Below are 25258 nucleotides of genomic sequence, written 5' to 3'. Positions count from 1 at the left end.
TGAGTTTACCCAATTTTATACAAAACGCAAAACTGATATTCACTTCCTATTCAACTCTTCAATTTAGTAGTAGCCAAACTGCAGTTTTTTATGAAAAAGGTAACTGCTTACCTGTTATTTATTTCTCTGCGCAGAGGAGTTGAAATGGAGATGTCCTTCAGTTTCTGATTCCTCGTCTCGGGCGAATCCGGGTTGCCCCCTCCAATTGTTGGAATTTGCCGGTATTGTAAAAATACCTACTTCCCCCCCCAGCTCGTTTATTCGCCCTTTAAATAAAACAGCTCGAGTCCGCGTCAAAGTTTAAAGCCAATTTAATAGTAAAATCAAAGAGTGCTGAGCTCAGGATTCCAGAACAGCCAATATCAAATCTGACATTCTGGGCAGTCCAGGAATGTCTCACAAAGCTAAAATATGCATTTATATTCTTGATTCTGCAGGCCTCTCCTCCTGATATCGTTCAACCATTCTCCTCCAATCAGGGCCTGTTATCGCCAACCCGTTCCTGCACAGAGAAGAAAATACAGCCCCATCCCATTCTTCTTCTTAGATTGACCAAAAGTCTAGTCTAAAGTGACCTTCAAATTGCTACTACTTTTGCAGGGCTTCTTTTCTCCTACGTGCCTGTAAACAAAGGTTTCTCAGAAATGACATAAATGTAGAGAGTTCGCAACTACACGCACACATTTTACTAAACAGATTCTGTTACATAGTGTACACTTTGTCTTTTCATTAAGCACAGAACATTCTGTATTCTCATAAGCACAGAACAACCAAAACACAAATTTAAAAGCATTAACAAAAAGTATTTTCTACAAGACACAAAACAGCAGACATCAAAACATTCAAACATGTAAAGTGTCAAAACTAACACACAACTAAATCCTATATGCCCTAAGCCAGTGGTTCTCAATTCCAGTCCTCACGCTCCACCTGCTCTGCATAATTTGCATGTCTCTCTTAGTTAACACACCTGACTCTGATAATCAGCTCATTAGAATTGAGCTCTGTGCATGAACTGTGTTCCAACTGACATGGTCCCTACACAGTATTCATTGTTCCCTGAGCACTGGAAACCCTTTGAAATTTACTTTAAAAGTGCACGTGATTTATTTTCACTAATTTAAGAAAAATGTGACTTCATTTTAAAGTGCCCCTATTATGCCATGTTAAAGGTAGTTAATATTGTTGTAATAGTCTCTTAAAACAGGTTTACATGTTTGCAGGTTAAAAAAATACTTTAGTTTCCTCCAAAATTAGATTTAATTTTACCCCGTTTCTAAATGATTCGTAAACGACTCGTGTGAAGCAGTTCGAAGAATCAGTCTCTCTAAACCCCTCCTTTCAGTGAGCCCTCACAGCTGTGATTGGTCAGATGGTGCAGTCCTTTTGGATTGGTCTACCGCTACAGCGCAAAACGAAACGCCCATTGGCATAACTGAATGACAGCTGCGGAGACCTGTTAATGCATAGAAAAGATGGCCTCGATTTTACCCTATCAATTCGAGCCGGAGTCTGACGATGAAACGGTTGAAGTGGCACATCGACAAGAAACTGTTTTGCAAGCACGACTGGAGCAGGACGTTTCTCAGTGGGTGTCATATTATAACTGTGGAAAGTGCTTGCAATTTGCTTTTGTAAGCGAACCGGGCACACCTCTACGTTGTGAACTTCAACACTGTAACGTACAATCCATAACACTGCGTTAAGCCATCGTTTATCATTATCATTACTTAAACTAATAAGGCAGACAGACAGTCAAGCTGCATCAATCACAATTTTTAGACTACATTGCACTCACAGCTGAACAACAGAACTACAGAAACGCAAGTTAGCCGGTTACCAAGACATGTGCAGGGTTGTTACACACCATGACGTACACAAATACGTATTTTGAACGATCGCTAGAAAATACAATCATCAATTATTAATCATACTTACAGGTAGAAGTTCAGAGGAGCAAGCCGGTCCAAATAAACTGGGCACTGATCAATTTTTTAAAACCAAGCGTTTGGTGAATCTCGCGTTGTAAGTTACTCGCCAAGATTGGAAAAGCAGTCATCAGTAAAATGATGCGAACACAAAACAAGATTGGAATTGGACTGCTGAGGTGTTGTTGAAAAAATGTATTTCTTGGTAGTTTCATCTTTCGGAAGGGCATATAAAACAAATTCACTCTCACAGCACAGGGCGTCTTCTTGACATGATGTAATCCACGTGAAAATGGCAGGCCTACTGTTCGTAGGCGTGCAAGTTGTTCGCGAAATTGATCGTGGGCGGACATTACGCAAATGTGTAGCTCGTGACGTGTGGCCGTTACAGAAAAATATTCGAATTGCTGACGACTCGTTTAGGCGAATGTGAGCCGACTCTTTTTTTTTTGTTTGACAAAAACTTCATTTATATTGCACTGTCGGTGTCACAACTTTGCAGATAGTTTATGTTCACATACAGCTACATGACACACTACATGAAATATCATATTTGAAAAGGCATAATAGGGGCACTTTAAGCAATGTGTGCTTTCATTTCAGTTGTTTCACACTGATGTTCAATAAATAATCATAGATAGTAGATCATAGATAGTGCGTGCACCCTTCATTCAAAAATCTCTCACTTGTCATATGTGAGCATATTTACTGTACAAAACTTGTCAGTGAACTATGAGGGCAAACAAATAAATATTATTTAAATATAATTAAATATAATTTTATTAATGAATAAACTAATCGTTCATTAATCGTAATCGGGTTAAAATGTTCAATTAATCGAGATTTTAATTTTAGGCCAAATCGCCCAGCCCTATTAGGAACTACACTCCCATTCCGGCGTAATAGTCAAGGAAGTTTGCTGCTGTAATATGGCCGAAGCAGCAGGTGCAGTAATATCATGCAGCGCCTGAAATTAGTTCCCAGCTAGGTAACTTCCAATGAGGAACGCTCCCTGTGCTTGCAGTTGGTCACGTTGTGCTCTAATGTGCTGCGTGATATTACTGCACCTGCTGCATCATATTACGGCCGCCAACTTTCTTGGCTATTACACTGGAATAGGAGTGTAGTTCCTAATCTTATCAGCCTAGAAAATCACAGCTTTACATTTACAATCTATGCTTAGTGATATCGCCAGAACAGGAGAACGGCTGAATGGATTTCCAAACGGTAAAACTCGACTTATTAACTCAAGAGGGAGTTGGAGAATGAGCCATTTCCAAAAAAAAAAAAAAAAAGTGGAGTGTTCCTTTAACACTCATGTTGACAATAGCCAGTTTGGGCCAGTGCGTACCAGGGTTAACAATGAGCTGGACAGGGTCAAGGGCTTTGCACCTCAAACCGCAAGCCCAAAATCAAACAGCACTTCCACTGTCAGACCAGCCTTACTGTAAAACCCACCCCTAACACCCCTCTCTGAAACAAACATCACACAACCCCAGCATTTGACCAGATTATATAGTATATTATAACTATATGTTAGAAAAAGCACCTTAAATACTGAGGCGGCTGATAAACTGGTGTGTGTCTCAGTCCGGCTTGAGTCACCAGATGAAGCCGTCCGCTGCTTATTTAAATGCTTCACTTTCAAATGATAAGCCAGATGTGAGCTTGAAGAATGATAGGCGAATGTTTTTTTTCCTGCCTGATTAACTGGAATTAGTCCTAGATGTTAACGATCTCTTTAACGTTTTTGACACGGACAATTTTTTTCTGTGACTGACCAACTAATAAAATATTAGTTAACTCTTCTCATAAACTAACATTCATTGAACTATTAAGGCGGCAGAACTAGTCGAGTGAAAGCGACGACCAGACTTTATTTCACATACGTAATCATTACATCTGAGCAAGTTAGACCACATGCACAAAACGTACTCTAGAGAGGGAACGAGTACTGCGTAAGAATCTTACGCTAGGGTAAAATCCTTTTCTGTGAAATATTGAAGCCAAAAATTATCCTTAATTTTGTAATAATGTAAAACGTGTTGCAGCAGCATACAGACATAAGCGAAACAGCTTACGCGCCTATTGGCTGCTCTGCGGCAACTGCAGCAGCCTATAGAGCGAGGCCTGGCGCAACGCCAGATCCAATGGGGGCATTTCGCGCCCACTGTGTCGCTTCCCGCCAAAAAGGGCGTGGTCTAGGCCTATAAATACCGCTCGCAGGCAGCTATTATCTGGTTTTGCATTATCGAAGCAACCAGAGCGTGCGCATGCACGGCAAGATACGCAGTACTTGTTCCCTCTCTAGAGAGAACAGAGTACGTTCTCTTACGAGAGGTCTCTCGTACTGCGTAAGTATCTTACGCTAGGGGACCCAGTGCAAAACGGCGTGCATGCTGAGATCTGACACCAAAGACCCAAGGGCGAAAGCCCGGGGTTCATATAGTTCATAATCACCTAGAGAACTCACAGAGAGTCCGGGGAAGAGGGAGGGACAACACTTATTATCTAGACTGACAGCAGCCTGGCCTGTAAGGCGGGAACCTCCAGGTTGTAAAACCTTATAAATGTAGACGGAGAGGCCCAGCCCGCCACCGTACAAATATCTTGCAAGGCAAGAATGTGCTCTAAAACCCAGCGGGCACTGCATGCCCTTGGAAGCATATGCCAGCGCAATAGCATCAACTATCCATCTGGATAGGCTCTGTTTCGACGCGGCCAGTCCCTTGGGAGGCCCATAAAATTAAACAAAAAGCTGTTCTGTCTGCCTAAAAGCAGACGAGCGAGACACGTAAGCTCGTAATGCCCTGACTGGGCATAGGAGGCTCGCGTCTGTTTCCTCATCATTGACCGGTTGGGCTGACAGAGCGATGACCTGTGCCCTAAACGGTGTGTTGAGGGATTTTGGAACGTAACCATGCTTGGGTTTGAGTATGACTTTAGAGTCATTAGGTCCAAACTCCATGCACGTCGCGCTCAAAGAGATCGCGTGCAAGTCCCCTATGCACTTCACTGACGCGAGAGCCAGCAGAAACACAGTCTTAAGAGACGGGTATTTCAGATCAATCGTCTGCAGAGGCTCGAATGGTCCACCTTTCATGGCCTCTAGAACCACAGAAAGGTCCCATACGGGGACTGAGGGAGGTCTGGGGTGATTTAGTCTTCTAGCTCGCCTCAGGAAGCGAATGACTAAATCGTTCCTTCCTATTGACTGACCTAACGTTGTCCTCGAGAACGCTGCTATGGCCGCCACATAGACTTTGAGCGTAGACGGGGTTCTGCCCTTGTCCAGCAGCTATTGTAGAAAGGAAAGCACCTCCGTCACACCACAGTCAGTGGGTGACGATCCGAGGGCTGCCCACCAACCCGAAAACACAGACCATTTTGAGGAATAGAGCCGTCTCGTAGAAGGGGCTCTAGCCTGCGTGATCGTGTTTAATACTCCTTTAGGGAGTTCATCATATATTCGCTGGTGGCCCAGACATGGAGGGACCACAGTTCTGGGTGAGGATGCAAAATCGAGCCGCTGGCCTGAGAGAAAAGGTCTCTCCTCACTGGTATCGGCCACGGGGCAGTGCTCGTCAACTGAATCAGCGCTGGGAACCAGGGCTGGTTTTCCCAAAACGGCGCTACCAGCAGTATTGAACATCCTTTATCCCTGACCCTCTCTATCAACTGAGGTAGGAGAGAGACGGGGGGAAAAGCATAGAGATGACGGCGGGGCCATACGTGGGCCAGCGCGTCCCTGCTTTTGGAGAAAAATTCCAGACAGTGAGCGTTGTTCTGAGACGCGAACAGGTCTACTTCCGCTCTGCCGAATTTCTACCACAGTAGTTGTACTGTCTGTGGGTGTAGAGACCATTCGCCTGCTCGAACTGCTTTCAGCGAGCGCAGGTTGCGCTGAGCCCATACCAGGAGGCGTTCTGCAAGCCTGTATAGGTTTTCGGACCTGAGACCGCCCTGGCGATTTATGTAGGACACCACTGACATGTTGTCTGAGCAAACTAGTACATGGTTTTCCTTTATTTGGGGACAGAAGCGCGTCAGCGCGTTCTGTACTGCCAGAATTTCGAGGCAGTTGATATGCAGGAGCTTTTCCCGTTCTGACCACTGGCCAAAAGACGGTCTGGTCTGCCCTCGAGCAGAGCCCCCCATCCCGTAGACACCACTTTTATTCTCGAGGAAGTCCCCAGGCTTACACCTGACTGGTACCAGTCGACTACTTTCCACGGTTTCAGGGCGGTGACACATTTCTGATTGACTGTGAGACGAAGCTGACCGGACACCCATGCTTGACGCGGAACGCGCGCTTTCAACCAGAACTGCAGTGGGCGCATGCGGAGCAGACCCAGCTAGAGAACTGATGACGCTGAGGCCATGAGACCCAGCATTTTCTGAAATTTCTTGAGCGGGACGGACGCGCCGCAGCGGTATGAGCCCGCTATGTGCAGAATGTCTGCTGCGCACTGTGGTTATAGCCGCGCTATCATTGACAGCGAGCCCAATTCTGTGCCCAGGAAGGAAGTCTTCTGACTGGGAGACAGAGAGCTCTTCACCCAATTGACCCTGAGACCCAAATTCTCGAGGTGATCGAGTAACATGGTCGTGTGCTCCACAAGCACTGAGCGAGATTGTGCTAGAATCAGCCAATCGTCCAAATAGTTCAGTATGTGCACGCCTTTCAGTCTGAGAGGAACGAGCGCTGCGTCCATGCACTTCGTAAATGAACGGGGTGCCTGGGACAAACCGAACGGCAGAACTATGTACTGATATGCCTGGCCCTCGAAGGCGAATCTCAAAAACCGCCTGTGATGTGACGCTATCTGTATTTGAAAATATGCGTCTTTCAGATCCACTGACACGAACCAGTCTCCTTGGCGAACTTGCACGAGAATTTTTCTAGTCGTGAGCATCCTGAACCGACGCTTCACCAGCGCTTTGTTCAGTTGCCTTAGATCTAGTATGGGTCTGAGACCACCGTCTTTTTTCGGTACCAGGAAATATCTGCTGTACAGCCCTCCTTCGCTCTGAGCTTGAGAAAGGGGCTCTATAACCCCTTTGCTCAACAGTTTCGCCACTTCTGCTCGAAGCAGGTGTACTGCTTCTGTCTGCATCGTGGTCTCGAAGTGCGCTGTATAGTGGCGCGGGCGTCGGTGAAACTGTAACGAATAGCCTCCTTTTATAATGTCCAGCAACCATTTCGAAACCCCTGGAAGCTTTTCCCATGCGCTTGCATGAATAGCTAGTGGTTGAATACGAAGCACGCTCCGTTCGTTCAGTAACGGAGTGGTTTCGGTGTGCTGTGGCACAAGTGACGTGCTCGTGACATTCGGGGCGCGGGCGCTGATAGCGGGAACTATTATGTCTGTGTGTGGATGTGGTTGTGTGGCAACAGGCACATTTAACACACTGCAAACAACGTTCGCCTGCATAGAGGGAATGCACTTTCGTTTCGTTTTTACAGAAACCTTGGGACGTGCATAATGTGGTGTCTGTGTGCACTGTGTTCCGGTGTCTGGTTGTCTTTGTGCTCAGTGCTCTGTAGCCCCGACCAGATGGTAACAGTTCAAAGAGCGAGTGTGCTGGATGTGAGGGGTCCAGATTGATTTTGCCAGCCCTTTTGCGGACTCTGGATAAGTTGAGATCTTGATGGGTAGGAAGGGTTGTACCAATGATTCACTCAGCAGTCCGGACTATGCGACGTAGTCTTCTGAGATCAGAATTGGTAGCTGAGCTGAACCAGACAGTAATAGAAGTGCAGAGGACGGATTCAATGATGGCAGAGTAAAACTGTTTCAGCAGTTCCTGTGGCAGGTTGAGCTTCCTCAGCTGGCGGAGGAAGTACAGTCTCTGCTGGGCCTTTTTCACAATGGAGTCTATGTGAACACCCCACTTGGTATTGCCAAGGAACCTGAATGACTCCACTGTGTTTACAGTACTGTCCATGATGGTGAGTGGGGGGAGAGCAGGGGGGTTTCTCCTGAAGTCAATGATCATCTCCACAGTCTTGAGCGTGTTGAGCTTCAGGTTGTTATGACTGCACCAGACAGCTAGTTCTTTAACCTCCTGTCTGTAAGCAGACTCATTACCATCTTGAATGAGGCCGATGAGTGTGGTGTCGTCTGCGAACTTCAGGAGCTTGACAGAGGGGTCTTTAGAGGTACAGTCATTCGTATACAGGGAAAAGAGCAGTGGGGAGAGAACACAACCCTGAGGGGCGCCAGTGCTGATAGTACGGGTGCTGGATGAGAATTTTCCCAGCCTCACTAGCTGCTGTCTGTCTGTCAGGAAGCTGTTGATCCACGGACAGAGAGCGGTGGGCACGGAGAGCTGAGATAGTTTGGGAAGGAGGAGGTTTGGGATGATGGTGTTGAAGGCTGAACTGAAGTCTACAAACAGTATCCTCACATAAGTCCCTGATTTATCCAGATGCTGCAGGATGAAGTGTAAACCCATGTTCACTGCATCATATACGGACCTGTTTGCTCGATAAACAAACTGCAGGGGGTCCAGTAAGGGTCTGGTGATGTCCTTCAGATGAGCCAAAACCAGTTTTTCAAACGACTTCATGACGACAGATGTTAGCGCCACAGGTCTGTAGTCGTTGAGTCCTGTTATTTTGGGTTTCTTTGGAATGGGAATGATTGACGAACGTTTGAGGCATTTCGTTACTTCACACATCTGCAGAGACCAATTGAAGATTAGTGAGAAAATGGGGGTCAGCTGGTCAGCACAGGTTTTCAGACAGGCTGGTGTCACACCATCAGGGCCTGGTGCCTTCCTTCTTTTGTTCTGTCTGAAGACCTGGCGAACATCTCTTTCACTGAAGTGGATTGTCGGAGTGGGGGAGAGCGGTGTTGTTAGGGCTGTTGTTGGAGGTGTGAATGGAGTTTTTTCAAACCTGCAATAGAACTCGTTCAGGTCGTCTGCCAGTTGCTGATTCTCTACCATGCGGCGGGATGGTGTCTTGTAGTTAGTGATGGCTTTCAGGCTGTCCCACACCGATGAAGAGTCACTGGTAGAGAATTGATTCCTTATCTTTTCGAAATAATTCTTCTTTGCCACTTTGATCTCCTTTTCCAGTGTGTATTTGGCCTGCTTATACAAAACACTGTCCCCTTTCCTGTAAGCATCCTCTTTGGCGTGACGAAGCTGTCTGAGTTTTGCAGTGAACCATGGTTTGTCATTGTTGAAAGTTAATCGAGTCCTGGTAGGAATGCATGTATCCTCACAGAAACTGATACATGAAGTAACAGTGTCTGTGAGCTCTTCCAGATCGGTAGCAGCAGCTTCGAAAACACTCCAATCAGTACATTGAAATCATGCCTGTAAAACCTGCTGTTTCATTGGTCCATCTCTTCACAGACTTTGCTACAGGTTTAGCAGATTTAAGTTTTTGCCTGTATGTTGGTATAAGATGAACCAGGCAGTGATCAGAGTCCCAAAGCTGCCTGTGGGACAGAGTGATATGCATTCCTTATTGTAATGTAACAGTGGTCCAATATATTACTGTCTCTGGTTGGACATGTAATATGTTGACTGTATTTTGGCAGTTCACGGGAGAGATTTGCTTTGTTAAAATCACAAATGATGATTAAATGAATGATTAAAACAGAGTCCGGGTGTTGTTGTTCTGTCGCGTTGATCTGATCAGCGAGTTTCTGCAAAGCCAGGCTCACGTGCGCTTGCGGAGGAATGTAGACGCTCACGAGAATGAAAACTCTCGCGGCGAGTAGAACGGCTTACAGTTTATGAAGAGCGCTTCTAGATCAGAACAGCACATCTTCTTTAAAACTGTTACATCTGTACACCACCTTACGTTGATGTAAAAGCACGTCCCGCTGCCACGCGATTTCCCAGTTGATTCTGCGTTGCGATCGCCTCTAAACAGCTGGTAGCCCGGCAACCGGATCGCGCTGTCTGGTATCGCGTCATTCAGCCAGAGGCGGACAGAGTACACAGCTTCATTACTTGAGTAAAAGTACAGATACCCCTTGCTAAATTTTACTCAAGTACAAGTAAAAGTACTACAGTCAGATGTCTACTTAAGTAAAAGTACTGAAGTACTTGTTTTTAAAAGTACTTGAGTATCAAGAGTACAAGAGTACATTTTCTAAATATTGCATTACTACTGCCACAGTGCTTACATTTATGTACAGAAATGTCTTACATGGAGTTATGAAAAATTTTGCACCCACATTTGAACCTGACTGTGTTAAACACACTGCATACTCAAGAACATCAAAGCAAATGCTCGGCTTACATTAATGTGTAATATCAGAAAAGAAAATTCAGCTAACAATTGTTTTTTCATCAATCAAGTCAATTAACCTAAACCAGCAAAGAAGGCAATATAGTAATGTTCTGACACAACTCTGAACTGGGGTCATGGGTTGGCACATTCCTGGGATAGACCTGCTGCGTCTTCATCCATTGTTTCGTCCATGGTTTCGTCTCTTATCTAAATCATTATCTGACTATGGAGTTGACTTTGGCGGAAAGCTGAGGGTGATTGCTGATAGGCTGTCAGTGGCGCCTGCACAATCCAACCGCATTTAAGAGGGAAACAACAAATTGAGGGTTTCCGAGAGTTTTCTTTTTTCCTTTTTTTAGAAGAAGTAATGGGTACTCACGGTTATTGATAGAAATGTATTGGAGTAAAGAGTACAATATTTCCCTCTCAAATGTACATGAGTAAAGTCATGAGTACTCCCCAAAAATGAAACTTGAGTAAAGTACAGATCCCTCAAAATTGTACTTAAGTACTGTACTCAAGTAAATGTACTCCGTTACTGTCCGGCTCTGCATTCAGCCAGGTTTCTGTGAAACACAGACCGGCAGAGTTTGAGAAATCCTTGTTAGACCGGGAGAGCAGGAAGAGTTCGTCCGTTTTGTTGGGAAGAGAGCGGAGATTTGCCAGATGTATGCTTGGCAACAATGTGCGGAGACCGTGCTGCCTGAGCTTCACGAGCGCGCCGGCTCTTTTTCCCTGTCTGCGCGTCCCATATCGCTTGATCAGCGCCGCCGCACCGCCAACTACAACATTAAAAGAGAACTCCGGTGTGATATTGACCTAAAGTGTATTGAATCATGATAGCGAGTGTGAACGTACCTTGCATATCTCATCTCGGTTTGTGTCCAGCTGTCCGAAATCTGGGGTCAGTTAGCCGATGCTCACAACAGGCTGTCAATGAGAGTCAACAGGGCATCGGAATAGCCATGTAAATAAATCACTGTTTTACGCCATTTACAAGGCACAAAGTAGCTCCACACTTCATTGGTAGACTTCCAAGGGCCCTGACATTTAAAACGAGACATTGAGAACTCAGAAAAAGCACAGGTAGTTTACTTACAAGTAGATTTATACAGACATTTTCCACCAGGAACAGACTGGTCGCCGCCATCTTAAATGTAGTCACGATAAGTCGAGTGTCGAGCACGAAGGAAACTACAACCTGATACGTTGATAACCTGATAAATTCTTTGGTGCTCGACACTCGACTTATCGTGACTAAGTTCAGGATGGCGGCGACCGGATTTTATTTTCCAGGTACTGTCTGTATAAATCTTCTTGTAAATAAACTACCGGTGCTTTTTCTGAGTTCTCAATGTCTCGTTTTAAATGTCAGGGCCCTTGGAAGTCTACCAATGAAGTGTGGAGCTACTTTGTGCCTCGTAAATGACGTAAAACAGTGATTTATTACATGGCTATTCCGATGCCCTGTTGACTCTCATTGACAACCTGTTGTGAGCATCGGCTAACTGACCCCAGATTTCGGACAGCTGGACATAAACCGAGATGAGATATGCAAGTTACGTTCACACTCGGTATCATGATTCAATACACTTTAGGTCAATATCACACCGGAGTTCTCCTTTAAATAAAATGTCCGAATAATCGAAAGCCGGTTGAAAGTTTTGTGGTGTGTTCTGCCGAATGTTCAGCAGTTCATCCCGGGTAAAACTGATTGTGTTTGCAAAACAAAAAACAGGAAAAACTAACAAAAACACAAAAACAACTGGAGAGCTACGCACAGAGGCTGCCATCCGCGGCGCCATCATGATGTTTTATTGATAAGTGTGTATCGCAGCGGCGACACACTTCAGAATGAAAGGATATAGGCGCCGGAAAGCGCAGCAGGAAGGCACGGAAGGCGGCGTGGCCAGCAGCTTCAGTGGCTCGTCCCGCTGAGATGCTTGCAGTCGACGGCGGCTTCTTCTCCAGCTCCAGCGATGCGTGTGCTTCGCTTGAAGGATGAAAAATCAGATAATAGCTGCCTGCGAGCAGTATTTATAGGCCTAGACCACACCCTTTTTGGCGGGAAGCGATGCAGTGGGCGCAAAATGCCCCCATTGGTTCTGGCGTCACGCCAGGCCTCGCTCTATAGGCTGCTGCAGTTGCCACAGAGCAGCCAATAGGCGTGCAAGCTGTTTCGCCTATGTCTGTATGCTGCTGCAACGCGATTTAAATTATTACAAAATTAAGGATAATTTTTGGCTTCAATATCTCGCAGAAAAGGATTTTTCCCTAGCGTAAGATACTTACGCAGTACGGTGACCTCTCGTATGAGAACCCTTATTTACCTATTTCATATGAAAATATTACTCAATCCTAGCAGTGAATATTAACATATAAATATTTGATTTCACACAATTCTTTAAATGCTGTTTAAATCAGAGCACTATGAGTGAAAAATGGTCTTTAATATAACTCTAAGAAAAAAATGAAGCTGAAATCCTTTCAAAAAAAGTAATCTGCAAGAGGGCAAACTGTAGAAAAACACCTGCCAAAGAAAAATTAATTGAGAAAATGTAGAGGAGAGTTCATAGGATAGTCCAGCTTTGAGAATGAAAACCAACCTGTTTGTTCCTCAGTATCTTCATCTTTGACTCTCAATGTTTCTTCAATCTTCATGTCTTCACTCTCCTCTTTAATAAACGCCATCTTTATGTTGCATGGATCTCAGTTGCCTCACCAGAAGTTTTCCTTCCGTGTTTGGAAATTTGTCCTGTTTAAGATGACAATTATTAACAGGAAAAAAAAATAAATGTGTGTGCATCTTAATCAGCTCTAGTTCAGTAGTAGTGCACTAGTAAGGGAGTCAGAGCAATAGTTAATGGACTTAAATGATCTGATTAGACAAACTTCAACTTCAACATTTAATTAAATGTAATATACTATATTACTATTATTTGAGCTATATAGTAAAAAAAATCGCTATTGTATTTTAAGATTATCATTACAACAACAAAAACGTTTGCAATTGTTTGTAAAAGTTGTCATTACACATGTTTGAGTTTGTTCTCGTTGCTTTGACTCTGTTTTGAGCAGCAGGTCTCTCAGCGAGCAGCGATTCGAAACAGTGAATCATTTTGTGAATCAACTGTCTCAATTGACTCGGAGTTTGTAATTCGTGTTTCTGATCTGAATCACTACAGAGAGAGAAATCAGACTGATCTGTGGAGGCGCGTTACTCACAAAATAACGTTCATTATTATATTAAATATTGCAATGTTACACGCAATAATTACGCAGTCTAAATCGCTTGAAACCATATAATAGACTGAACGCGTTGTATGAATTTAAACACTTTAAATTATTAAAAGTACAGACCTTTCTTCAGCTGAAACCATTCACTGATGCAGGAGCGCGCCGCAGCCCTATGACGTCACATTTTTCACATCAAAAATAAAAGTCCTGTTCACGCGCTTCTCTGTCTGTGATCCAAAAAGTGCCCTGATATTTACAGGGAAACACATATGAACAATAAAACTTATGTCAGTGGTATTAAGAGTTTTTCTATTGGTGAAATACATATTAAAGTATATTTATGGAATGAAATGGAAAAAGTATTATTTTTCAAATATTTACAAATTGTAATATTTATAATATTAATTACATATTATTACATTTTCCAAATGTATTCATTCATTCTTTCATTTATTCAATCATGTGTTTATGACGTTTATGTCCACAGTTATTTATTTTTATGTTCATTTAACATTTATTTAATTTTGTAGTTATAGATGCATACCCAGATAGCAAACTGACATAGAATCAACGTAGAATCGACGTCTCCCGTGACATCGAAACGACGTTGATCTCCGACGTCGATCCAACATCAGTTTTGCTCATCGGGGTAATGTTGAATCGACGTCAGGCACGCCATTCAAAACTAACGTAAAATCGACGCAATTGGTTCACTTACCCAACGTTGAATCGACGTTGATTTTCAGTTGGTTGAAACGACGTTATAGAATCAACACATATTCGACATAAAATCGATCTAATTGGTTGGCTTACCTAACGTTGAAACGATGTTGATTTCAGGGGGGTAAAACGATGTTACACAATAAATATTTTCTGCTTGTTTCTTACATACATTTTAATAGATAAATTAGCCTGTATATGCAATAATTTTTTGAACACACTTCAAATTCAGTCATAATTTATTTATTATTTACACAAAATTCACAAATACATGTTTGACACTCAAATACACACAAAGAAATCAAATTATTGGAAGTAAACACAAAGAAAGTAATTTACAGGCTAATAAAGAAGTTACAAATTAAAAGATATATTCGCTTCAGAATAAAAAAATGTAAAATGTTTTTGTTTAGTGGGGCACAAAAGGAGATGTAAGGCAGACAGCCACAGTCACTATTCACTATCATTGCTATCATTCTAATTACTGAGACTATGCCACTCTCTCCTTTTGTGTTCCACAAAATAAAGACATATTGGTGAAAAGATGATTTATAAAGAATTCCTACCCTTGAAAACAGAAGACAGAGGTACATAGCAGATTAATCGATTTTCTTTTGCAATTAAAATGTAGGTTCCTTGTGATATCAGGGGTGTGAACTAATCAGGTCAGGTTTGAAAATGGTGATCCAGACATAACCCACAATATCAGGCATAGACAAAGTTAATTTCAAATTGCTGTTTTATGTAATATCACTCCATACACACATTTTTAGAGGATTTTTTAGCATTTGCCTAAAAATATTATTTTGTGTATATATTCATATAAAACGGCAGCATTTTATTTAAAATGTACATTTCTAAACATTATTAATGGAAATAATATGTAAAATATGCTATGTGTTTCTGTCCCTTGATGGAAAACAAATACTTGAGTAAATGAAATGAATGAAAATTACCTGAAATTACCACTTTCAATGGCAGCAGTGGAACACTCATGAGCTCATTTACCATTTTCACTCCCTAAAAGTTTTGCATGTTTTTCTTTTAGATGTATAATCATGAGTTTTGATACATTTGCATCCCTAAATATTTTTTAGTTGTTTATGTCCCTTTGTTATATTTGCATACCATACATCTATTGTATGTGGTATTATTATTAGCAAAACTGAGCACCTGTGACAGTGGAATTTGTATTTGTAGAGAATATATAAGTATGTTTTAGGAGTTGCAAATGTGTATTTTGTTTCTTTCACAAACACAACAAAACCTTCTCAAAATATATATATATATTTTTTTTTGCAGGAGCAAAAATCCTGTTTCACAAATGAAAAAATTCACACACCCTGTTATACCAGATTTATGCAGGACTATATTTCATTTTTTCTGAAATGTGTATTTATTAGAACTTCACATATTTTCAGACTTTATTAGAATTTAGCATAGAATCTAGCACTTACCTATTCTATTCTATTCGCTCCAATTTATTAAAAAAATAAATAAATAAAAACTTGCTGAGTATACTGTGCTAGTAGAAGCGGTCAAAGGCCACAAGTTGTATTTATCAATGGAGAGAACGCAAGTGTGTGAGTGGGATGTCACATACTGATTCGTCATGTGAGATACCAGTTCTATTTTACTGTTGTGGTCACAATTTTTAGCACCCTCAGTAAATATGATCAAAGAAACCTGTAAAAAAGTACTTTAATCGAAAAGGATTAAAGGCTTACTCCACCCTAAAATGAAAATTTTGTCATTACCCCCATTTTGGATGAAAACCAGGGGCTTTGTGGTTGTCCCATTGACTGCCAAGTAGATAACACTGTCAAGGCCCAGAAAAGTATGAAAGATGTCGTCAAAATAGTCAATCTGCCATCAGAGGTTCAACCATAATTTTACAAAGCTACAAGAAAACTTTTTGTAAACAAAGAAAACAAAAATAGTGACTTTATTTGTCTCCTTCGTGCCACCGTAGCGGCATTTTGGAGAGTATCCACTGGGCGCAAACAGCATAAGCTGTTTTCTACATTTATTGGATTAGAACAAAAACAACATTTCCATGTGACGCAGCTGACAGAGAACAGCGTATGGCAAAATGGCGCTATGGTGATGCAGAGGAGACAAATTGTTGAATAAAGTTGTTATTTTATTTTTATTTTTTTTTGCGTGCAAAAAGTATGCTTGTAGCTTTGTAAAACGGCAGATGAACTATCTTAAATTGTGTTCGGAAGACAAACAAAGCTTTTATGGGTTTGAAATGACATGGGGAAAAGTAAAAAATTAAAAAAAAAGTTCATTTTGGGGTGAAGTAACCCTTTAACAATGCAGTTTTATTTTCACAGGCTCCATATTTACCTAGGGTGCCAATAATTCTGACTACAACTGTATATGCAAATGTGCAAATTTTGTTCATGACTTGAGATTTTTATCTGTGAGCATATAAGTTACTTAATTTGTGAATTGTAGAATAGGATCTGTGCACCTGAGAATTTGAAATGGTATAACTGTTGTGTTATGTTTGTGAGAAAAAGTACAAAAAAAACTCCTATAAAACGTATTCTCTGTGGCTTTAAATTTACAGATACGCATGTGTGACTATTCCTTACAACTACAAATTCTACTGTCACAGGTGTTCAGTTTTGCTATAATACTACCTTCATAGAACATGTTAGTAGTCAGCATCTATGCAAAAGCAGAGAGGTCAGTGTGGTGTACTGTAGGTACATCTGTCCAGGCCAACATCTGGTGTACTGATGTATTCAACTGGAATCCCAGAAAATCAGCAATAAAAATATTACAGTTCAAAATCCATCATACATAACCAAATATAACAGGACTGCCCATTCCTGGAGATCCACCTACTTGCTGAATTCTGATCTAACCCTGATTCAACACAACCGTCTGTAATTCTCAACTGCTCCTGAAGAGCTGAACTATGCAGGAAGGTAGATTTCCAGGAACTGGACTGGGTACCCTGCATTATAAAGTATCACAACAGGGTTTCTGCAGATATGAACAAGTGAAATTTAAGACCTTTTTAATACCACCTGTCTTTTTAAAGACCGAAACCTGTAATGGAAATAGATATTATATTACATGCATATTTGTAATATTTAATGTGTTTAATGTAAAAAGTAAACGCAATTTCATGGCTGTCATAAATTAAATTTATCACTACGATATACAGTGAACTTTACATATCAGCAGATACTATTCCACACAAAATATCCCCATAAAAGTACCACTAGAAATATCTGATGTAAAAAAAAAAAATTCTGAAGCAATATTTTCATCAGTGCTCTATTAGCTTTTACATCTTAAATCTGCATTTGATTTACCTTTATAAAGGCCTTTTTTTTACTTTTGAAATGTATGCATTACCTTTGAAATTTATTTTATGAATTTATCAATAAATTCTAAATGGCTGTTAGCAGTGAGATTACATAATTTACACTGCAAAATTAAAAGTGAGATTAATGTTTTAAATACATTTATTGATTTATAAATATATACATTAGAAATGTTGGCTGTGGAGGCATACTTTTAAACACACTAAACTACCAGCAGGTGGCGGTAAGTCACTTCATGAGCGAGTTATTTCAACTGTTTCGAGCAAAACGCTGAATCATAGCAGAACGTTGCTAGGAGAATGCTTCTGCTAATGTTGCATATTGTCTAATATGTAAGTAACTACTTGACTAACTACTTTTTTATTGAGCTAAAATTAATGTAAAATTTGTAATTGTAAGAATTTTTAGCAAAAAGCTCACTTGGTATATTACTGAACTATATCATGTTATAAATAAACTATACATTTTAAATTTCTACCTCAGTGTGTTTCTTTAGAGTGCTGTTACATTCATTTGTTTTAAAGTATGTCACAAATAGACCAGAAATACACTATCCATTATCAATTTCTGTTTACGTTTAATGTATTAAAATATGAATCTTTCTTGCCTTTGGATGATTCACTAACGTTAGTTGTTTTTGTCACTTCAGTTTTAATCAGGCGGTTTGTTCGGTCGGGCAAGTAAAAAAAAAAAACATTTTAAAAGTAACTCGAAGGCTGGCGGTCAGCTAGCTCCACCTATATTTCTTATTATTATTGATAGCATTATATACAGAAAAAGGTCGTTTGACCTGTATTCTGCTACTGCAATTCTGAAGACGCAGTAACTTCCACAGAGGGAGAAAAAAATCTAGTTGTTAGCAACTGGCCTTAGCCAAGCCCTAAATTCAGTTTTTTTCAAGCTAAGTATCGCTAAACTTGCACTTCCTCATAGCTAAAAAGTTAAATCCATTTTACTTCTGCGGTACAATCCGAGAGAGACTCGCGCCAATAACAGAAAGCTGATTGGCTATTGCATGCTGGTCTCATTTGTAGTTTAAATACAGCAAATTATATTTGGAATAGTGAAATAAAGAACTACAACACAGAAACAACAAAAAGAGAATTTAAATGAGCTTTAGAGGTAGCGTTACATTGACATCGGAAAAATAAGACCTGTGTAAAATTATTTAAGACCTAGAACAGCGAATTTAAGACTTTTTAAGGCCTAAAATGTTGATTTTTAAATTTTAGACTTTTTAAGACCCCGCGGAAACCCTGTACAAATTGTCAATGTAAGTTTAATTTTAGTTTAACTAATTAGAAAATATTTGTGGCAAAATACTGATGTTTTGTGTGAAGTCCAGTGACCTTGTTATGTTTTTTTTTTTCCATGTGTTTTTCATAAAAGACAAATGATGCAAAATATAAAACTCCCATGTATTTACAAACCTGATATGGATAAATACAATGGTGGAAAATTTGAGTCCATGTTTGTTACATAGGAAAGCCTTCCACTGATGTGCTGTGAAGTAGATTTCTTGACAAGTTCCTCCCTAAAAGTAGGGACACAGTAACTGTATTGTCATAGTGGGTAATTTAAAGTCACTTTATTACTTTTTAAAAGATCTCATTAATACCTTTGCTTAACAATATTATTAGAGCTTATGACAAAGGCATATAACACCTTTTTAGGTTCATTTACAGTCATTTACATCTGCATCAAAAATACATACTTGGTCCCACACTGCTGTTTAGTAAATGTGGTAAAAGATGTCCAAACTGCTAAATAATTTAATAGTAGTAGTATATAAAAAATTACAAATATGCAAAACATTGTTCATTTACATATATTACCCACACTGTAACAATACAAAGTTGAAAATCTGCAAATTTACCTTTTTGGGCAATGATTACAATATAAGGATAATATTTGTCAGGTTTGTATAGTTGCCATCATCTCAAGTCTTTGTAAGTGCTGGGCCTGCTGGCATCTTCTGAAGTCTTCACAAGTGAGGCTGGATCCAAACTGTAACTGGTGTAATCTAGCAACCTTGGGATGGGCATCCTGAGATTGAAACAGGAAAGCAAAAAGAGAAAGATTAGCATATCTGCTGTTCATATTATTTCAGACAAACGATTATTCATTTCATAACATACGACTAAAGTGCAAGGTCACAAGATGTTTTTTGTGTGTGTTAATATATGTTAAAATGTAATTGATTGCTGTGATCAAAGCTGTAATTTTTAGCATCATTACGGTCTTCAGTGTCACATGATCATTCAGAAATCATTTTAATATGCTGATTTTGCACAAAAAAAAACAGCTGTGCTGATTTATATTTTTTTGTGTGAACCTTCTTAATGTTGTGAAATTTATTTATTTTTATCATGATTCTTTTAAAGAAATTAATTTTGTTATTCAGCAAAGATGTATTAAATTGATCAAAAGTGAGTGTAAAGATTTGTTTCAAATAAATGCTGTTCTTTTGAATTTTCTGTTCATCAAAGACTCCTGAAAGAAAAAAATAGCAGCACGACAGTATTCAACATTGATAATAATAAAAAATGTATGTAAAGCATAAAATCAGCATAATTACTGAAGGATCATATGACACTGAAGACTGGAGTAATAATGCTGAAAATTCAGCTTTGTTCACAGAAATAAATTACATTTTACAATATATTCACAAAGTAAACAACTTTAAAATGGTAATAATACTTTCCAATATCAACGTTTTGACTGTTTTTTAATCTTGAAGTTTTAAATAAATCCAGTCTTGCTATGCAAAAGAAACTTAATTGAATGAAATAACTAATTGAGAACTGTTTTTTCTCTAAAAAGGTAGAAGTCAGTACAAGGTTTGAGTGTTCAAGTGGATAATGGGAAAAAATAACATCAGTTTCATACAATATTGCAGCTAACGTTACTCCAACTCCAACACAATTGACCCTGTTTACTTTCTTTAAATAAACAGTATAACTGAACTATATATATATATATATATATATATATATATATATATATATATATATATATATATATATATATATATATTACTGAAATCTGAACATTAGTGTTTGTTTAAGGTTAACTTACTAGCCATATGGTTTACTGTGCCTAGAGTTGCTGTCCGACAGGAGGTTTGCTCCAACTATGGGGTGCAGGCCATCATCAGGGGAAAAAAATAAGAACATAAGAAGTAATTTGTCACAGAGCCAACAATATTTAGTATAGAATGCCAGGTTTATTACGAGGAACCAAACCAGAGCACATGTGAAATGTAGAAAAGATAAAGAAGAATATACTGAACATAAATTCTTAACATACAATAATTTGCTTCTAGGTTTACTTTTTTGATATTGTTTATACTTCTTACTTCGCAATATCATTTGTCTACCATGAGAGATCAAACTGCTTTTGAACTAGATTCTGTTACGTCAGCGACGTCACCGAATAAACGGTAACGTTACCATGTATATGTTTAGGTTATCTGAGCCTATTTCCAATCACCCATTGATAAAATACCAGTAAAACTACTACAGACCTGTCAAAACTTCTTGTCTACACATAAAGATGTGATTAAAATCAGAAAATTTCATAAACTGCTCAGTTAATGTTCAGTTAACGTTAAGTTACCTCCTCTGACACCAGTTAATATGCTAACGGACTTTTTCCGAAGACACTAAACCATCTCTATGAACTAAAGTCAACAGAAGCGAGTCAAATACAAGCAAGAGAAGTGTCAGGGACAGCTATATGTAATATTTGTATGATTTTAGCAACTGAACTTACCGAAAGCAGAGAAAACAACAGCGAGAGACCAAGTTTCGTGCTTGTTAGTTGCCGTGTTGTCGTCCCGTTTCCATGACAACTCCCTCCGCTGTAGTGTTTGAATGGGACTCGATCGTTTGAGCACTCATTAAAACACGTCAGCAGAAGTTACAAAAAATAAACACATAAAATTAGTGTCAGGAAGAGCTATATGTAATATTTGTGTGATTTTAGGTATTAAACTTACCGAAAGCAATACAAACAACAGGGAGAAACGCAGTTTCCAGCTTGTCAGCCGTTGTGTTGCAGCCCGTTTCCATGACAACTCCCTCGCTCCAGTGTTTGAAAGCTACGCGAATGTTCAGCGTGCACGCACACGTCAAAGTCACGCAAAATTACCATTAATAAACAATTAAAATTTTAATTAAACTGTTATTAAGGGCAAATTCCAAATGGAAGTGCGCATCCCAACACCCTACTCCCTCCGAAGGGCAGATCCCTTTGAAGTGAGTTATTTTAAGGGAGTAGGGCATTTCTGTCTCTTTTAACCGTTTGGAACTCCCTTGGCGAAGGGAATGACTGACGAAATGTTACCTTGACAACGCTGCGCAAACGTGATCACTAACGGAAATCACTTCCGTGAAGTGACCATGGAATGTTCCCTTCGCTAACGGCCTTCTGGAAGGGCCCTTCGTGAAGGGATTAAGTTGCTCACTTTCGTTTGGAACGTCCCTACAAATGGCGTCCCCTTCTAGAAGTGCCCTTGAAGGGCGCAAAATAGCCGTTTGGAATTCGCCCTAAATCATACATTTAAGTTTTTGTTGTGCAGTTCTGTGACCCATTTACAGGTGCAAAATGCCCTGCACCTGATAGTCAGATAAGCACTTTTATCGTTAATGAAGTTTTATAGGTTTAATAGTTTTATTTAATAGTTTATTTTTTTATTATTAATTTATTATTTTTATCTTTTTTTTTTTGGTAGAAGACCGGATTAATACACCACCTCTTTGAATTTAAATTATATTTCTTATTAAAGTAATAAAACAAAAATATAACAAAATAAAACAAACAAAAACAGTAAATGAAACAACGACAATTTGGAGCACAATATTTTATGAACGTTCACAAAATTTTAATTGTGCTTTTTTCTTCTTCTTCTTTTTTCTGTTATGTCAAAGCATTATGGACATAACATTCGCATGCAAATTCAAAAACATACGGCTATATTGAACCATCTCTTAATGCAGACTTAAAAAAACATGTTTTATGACATGACAAAAAAAACGAGGTTTCGGGGAGACAACGTACTTTAGATTCAGAAAGATCTATTCATAAAACATAAAATATCTTTTTATGTCCATTTTCGTTTTTGTTTCAGATGAAAAATCAATGGTACGGATATCTCCGTTACGACTTGACATTTCTGAAACCACAATTCATGTGTCTATGAAAACGCGAATAAAATGCTAAAAATTGTAACAGACATCCAGCATATTTTACAAGGCACAGGCAAGTTGCCTAATGATTATAAATGTGTACACATTGTAATTATTTATTGTTATGAGTTAGGCCTATTATGAGTTTATTTGTTTCATAATCAGAAAAAAATTGCAAGCGATCACACGGCGCCTCCCTATTACGCACCAATTCGTGCCTGCTATTTTTGCAATTTTAAATGAGCTTTTATTTTAATGTTGTTTTTTAATTTTGATATAAAATTCCGGTTTTATTAGTTTCATTTTTTTTTTCTTAATTTTAGACACATTTCTAGTTTTCAGTTGTATTTATTTATTTATTTATTTTTTCAGTATAAGTTATTTAAACTGCAACGCAAAATTAAAGCATGCAAATATGGTAAATAAATTTCCCTCTCAACCTCAGATACATTGATGGTCCCTTTTCACAGTGCACCGGATTAGAACGAAATGATAAAGAAAACGATTATTTATTTTTGATAATTATTATTTAATTTCAATTAGGTTTTCCTAACTTTTGTTTCGTTTTTTTTTTTTTTTTTTGGACATTTCATTTTTGGACATTTCTTTTTCTTTTTTTTTCTTTGCCTAATTGACTTTATTTTCGTTAAATACAGTTCTTAATACAACATATAGTACCGTTTTAACATGTATACAATATTTCTTACATTTAAACAAGAATTTTAGAAGTAAAAATTAAATAGTAAAAAACCCAATGTGTCTTGTTTAGGTGACTGACACCACGTCTCTTTAATTTGCTTTGTATTAAATACAATTTTTAAACATACAAAAAAAAAAAAAAAGTTTTATAGATTAAATAAAACATTTACCAAAGAAATTCAAGGCAGCAGCACTGAGAACTACTCCTGAAGAGAATACAAAATATCTGCACTCATTACAACCACTGTTGCGACTGTCCTGTCCTATTCTTCACCAGTCTAAATTCAAGACAGATGCAATTATAGTCTAAAACTGATTATTGACAAAATGATAACGGACCTCCAATTTGTTTATTATTAGTTGTTGTTGATCAAGATTAAAGGGATGTCGCTGTTATAAGAATTTATTTAAATTACTAATTTATGGATTAAAAAATTATGATCCCAAGCAGATTAAGAAAATATGATTAATTTATTTTACAAATATTAATAAATGAATAGACTGAATAACGTTTTGAGTCTGCAAAACAAAGTATAGGCTAAATTATTTTTAATGTTTAGTGACACGAAATAAAACAAAGCGTGTAATGAAGAAAAATATTTAAACAAGTTTTTTATATAGCCTATATATACAGCCTGTGTGTAAACACTGGACCGACTATTGCTAATGGCAGAACAAAACAACAAAATGAATAAAACATAACTTCATTAAACATTCGACAAAAATGTTAAAGTCTTGTCAGTTATTGTTTTTAAAAACTTCCATAACCCACTTTAGAGTTTAAGTAGCCTATATTCAGCGAAAGACGGCCTAAATAAAATAATAAATAAAAATACATTTAGCCTAGTTCCACTCTAATAAGTGCATGCCCAGATCTCCGATTCTTCTAACCAAGTTTCAACCAATATCCGACGTTATGATTTCGATCAGATGCGTCGGCTGTATCGGTTGATAAGCCAACGTGATTTCGACGTTGAATCGACGTTTTATTTTCGACGTAATAACGTTCTGATAAACCGACCAAATAATGAACGTTGATTCAACATCGAAATTTGATTGACGACCGACACTGACCTTTACAACCAGAAATCGACGTTGAATCAACGTCAGCTTGCTGTCTGGGTATATACGTATAGCTGTAGTCTTGTCTAACTTGGAGAATCGCATGGCCACTAATGAGGTGCTACCAGCCAGACCTGTCTCCATTTTCACCATAAGGAACCTCAGGGGTCAGGTTGCCCAGTGCTCTCTTCTCTTAGTACATTAAAGGGTCATCGGATGCCCATTTTCCACAAGTTAATATGATGCTTTAGGGTCCAAATGAAAAGTTTGTAATATACTTTGATTAAAAATTCTCAATGGTAGTGTAAAAACACTCATTTTACATGGTAAAAAAAAAATGTTCTCAGCAAGCGATATCAGTACCTGGCCCTTTAAATGAAATGAACCTCTGCTCACCCCGCCCCTCAGTTCTGTGGGGCCTGTCATCACAATGCACATGAGGTGTTGCCTAGACAACAGTTGAGGGTTTATTTGGGGAAATAATGGTTGTGCAAGGCTGTTTCTGTTCATATGTCCTTTTCTTGAGTAGCCCACACACATAAATATCTGCATCTTACATTTATATATATCTAGGTATATTTATTAAATAGGTATTGTTTATTAGTGAAAGTTTTCTTCACATTACTGAGCATTCCCTCTGTAACACCATTGGTTTTCTAACATTAAAACATTATGCTTTAAATCTTAAATTGGCATGCAATACATTAATATAATGAATTAATAAATTTAATTGTATAACTTAACTGTGCTCAATGTTTTCAACTGTATTGTTCCATCAGTAGAATATTCGAGTATAAGTAATCATTTTATTTATTTATT

General features: G+C 38.9%; 2 long non-coding RNA genes across 2 annotated transcripts; both read right to left on the bottom strand.

Annotated features, from left to right (window-relative positions):
- Positions 1-293: 293 nt before the first annotated feature.
- On the bottom strand, positions 294-13592 carry LOC141300734 (uncharacterized). Its single transcript, XR_012342028.1, has 3 exons — positions 13546-13592; positions 12792-12940; positions 294-502 (listed from the first exon to the last, which is right to left on the bottom strand). It is a non-coding gene; the product is annotated as an uncharacterized lncRNA (long non-coding RNA).
- A 5780-nt stretch (positions 13593-19372) lies between these two features.
- On the bottom strand, positions 19373-21549 carry LOC141300124 (uncharacterized). Its single transcript, XR_012341929.1, has 3 exons — positions 21264-21549; positions 20568-20622; positions 19373-19535 (listed from the first exon to the last, which is right to left on the bottom strand). It is a non-coding gene; the product is annotated as an uncharacterized lncRNA (long non-coding RNA).
- Positions 21550-25258: the final 3709 nt, after the last annotated feature.

Source organism: Garra rufa, chromosome 24 (genome assembly GCF_049309525.1).
Source record: "Garra rufa chromosome 24, GarRuf1.0, whole genome shotgun sequence".
Classification (NCBI taxonomy): domain Eukaryota; kingdom Metazoa; phylum Chordata; class Actinopteri; order Cypriniformes; family Cyprinidae; genus Garra; species Garra rufa.
Note: the sequence above shows the minus strand (reverse complement) of the source record. Positions and strands in the feature narration are given on the sequence as shown.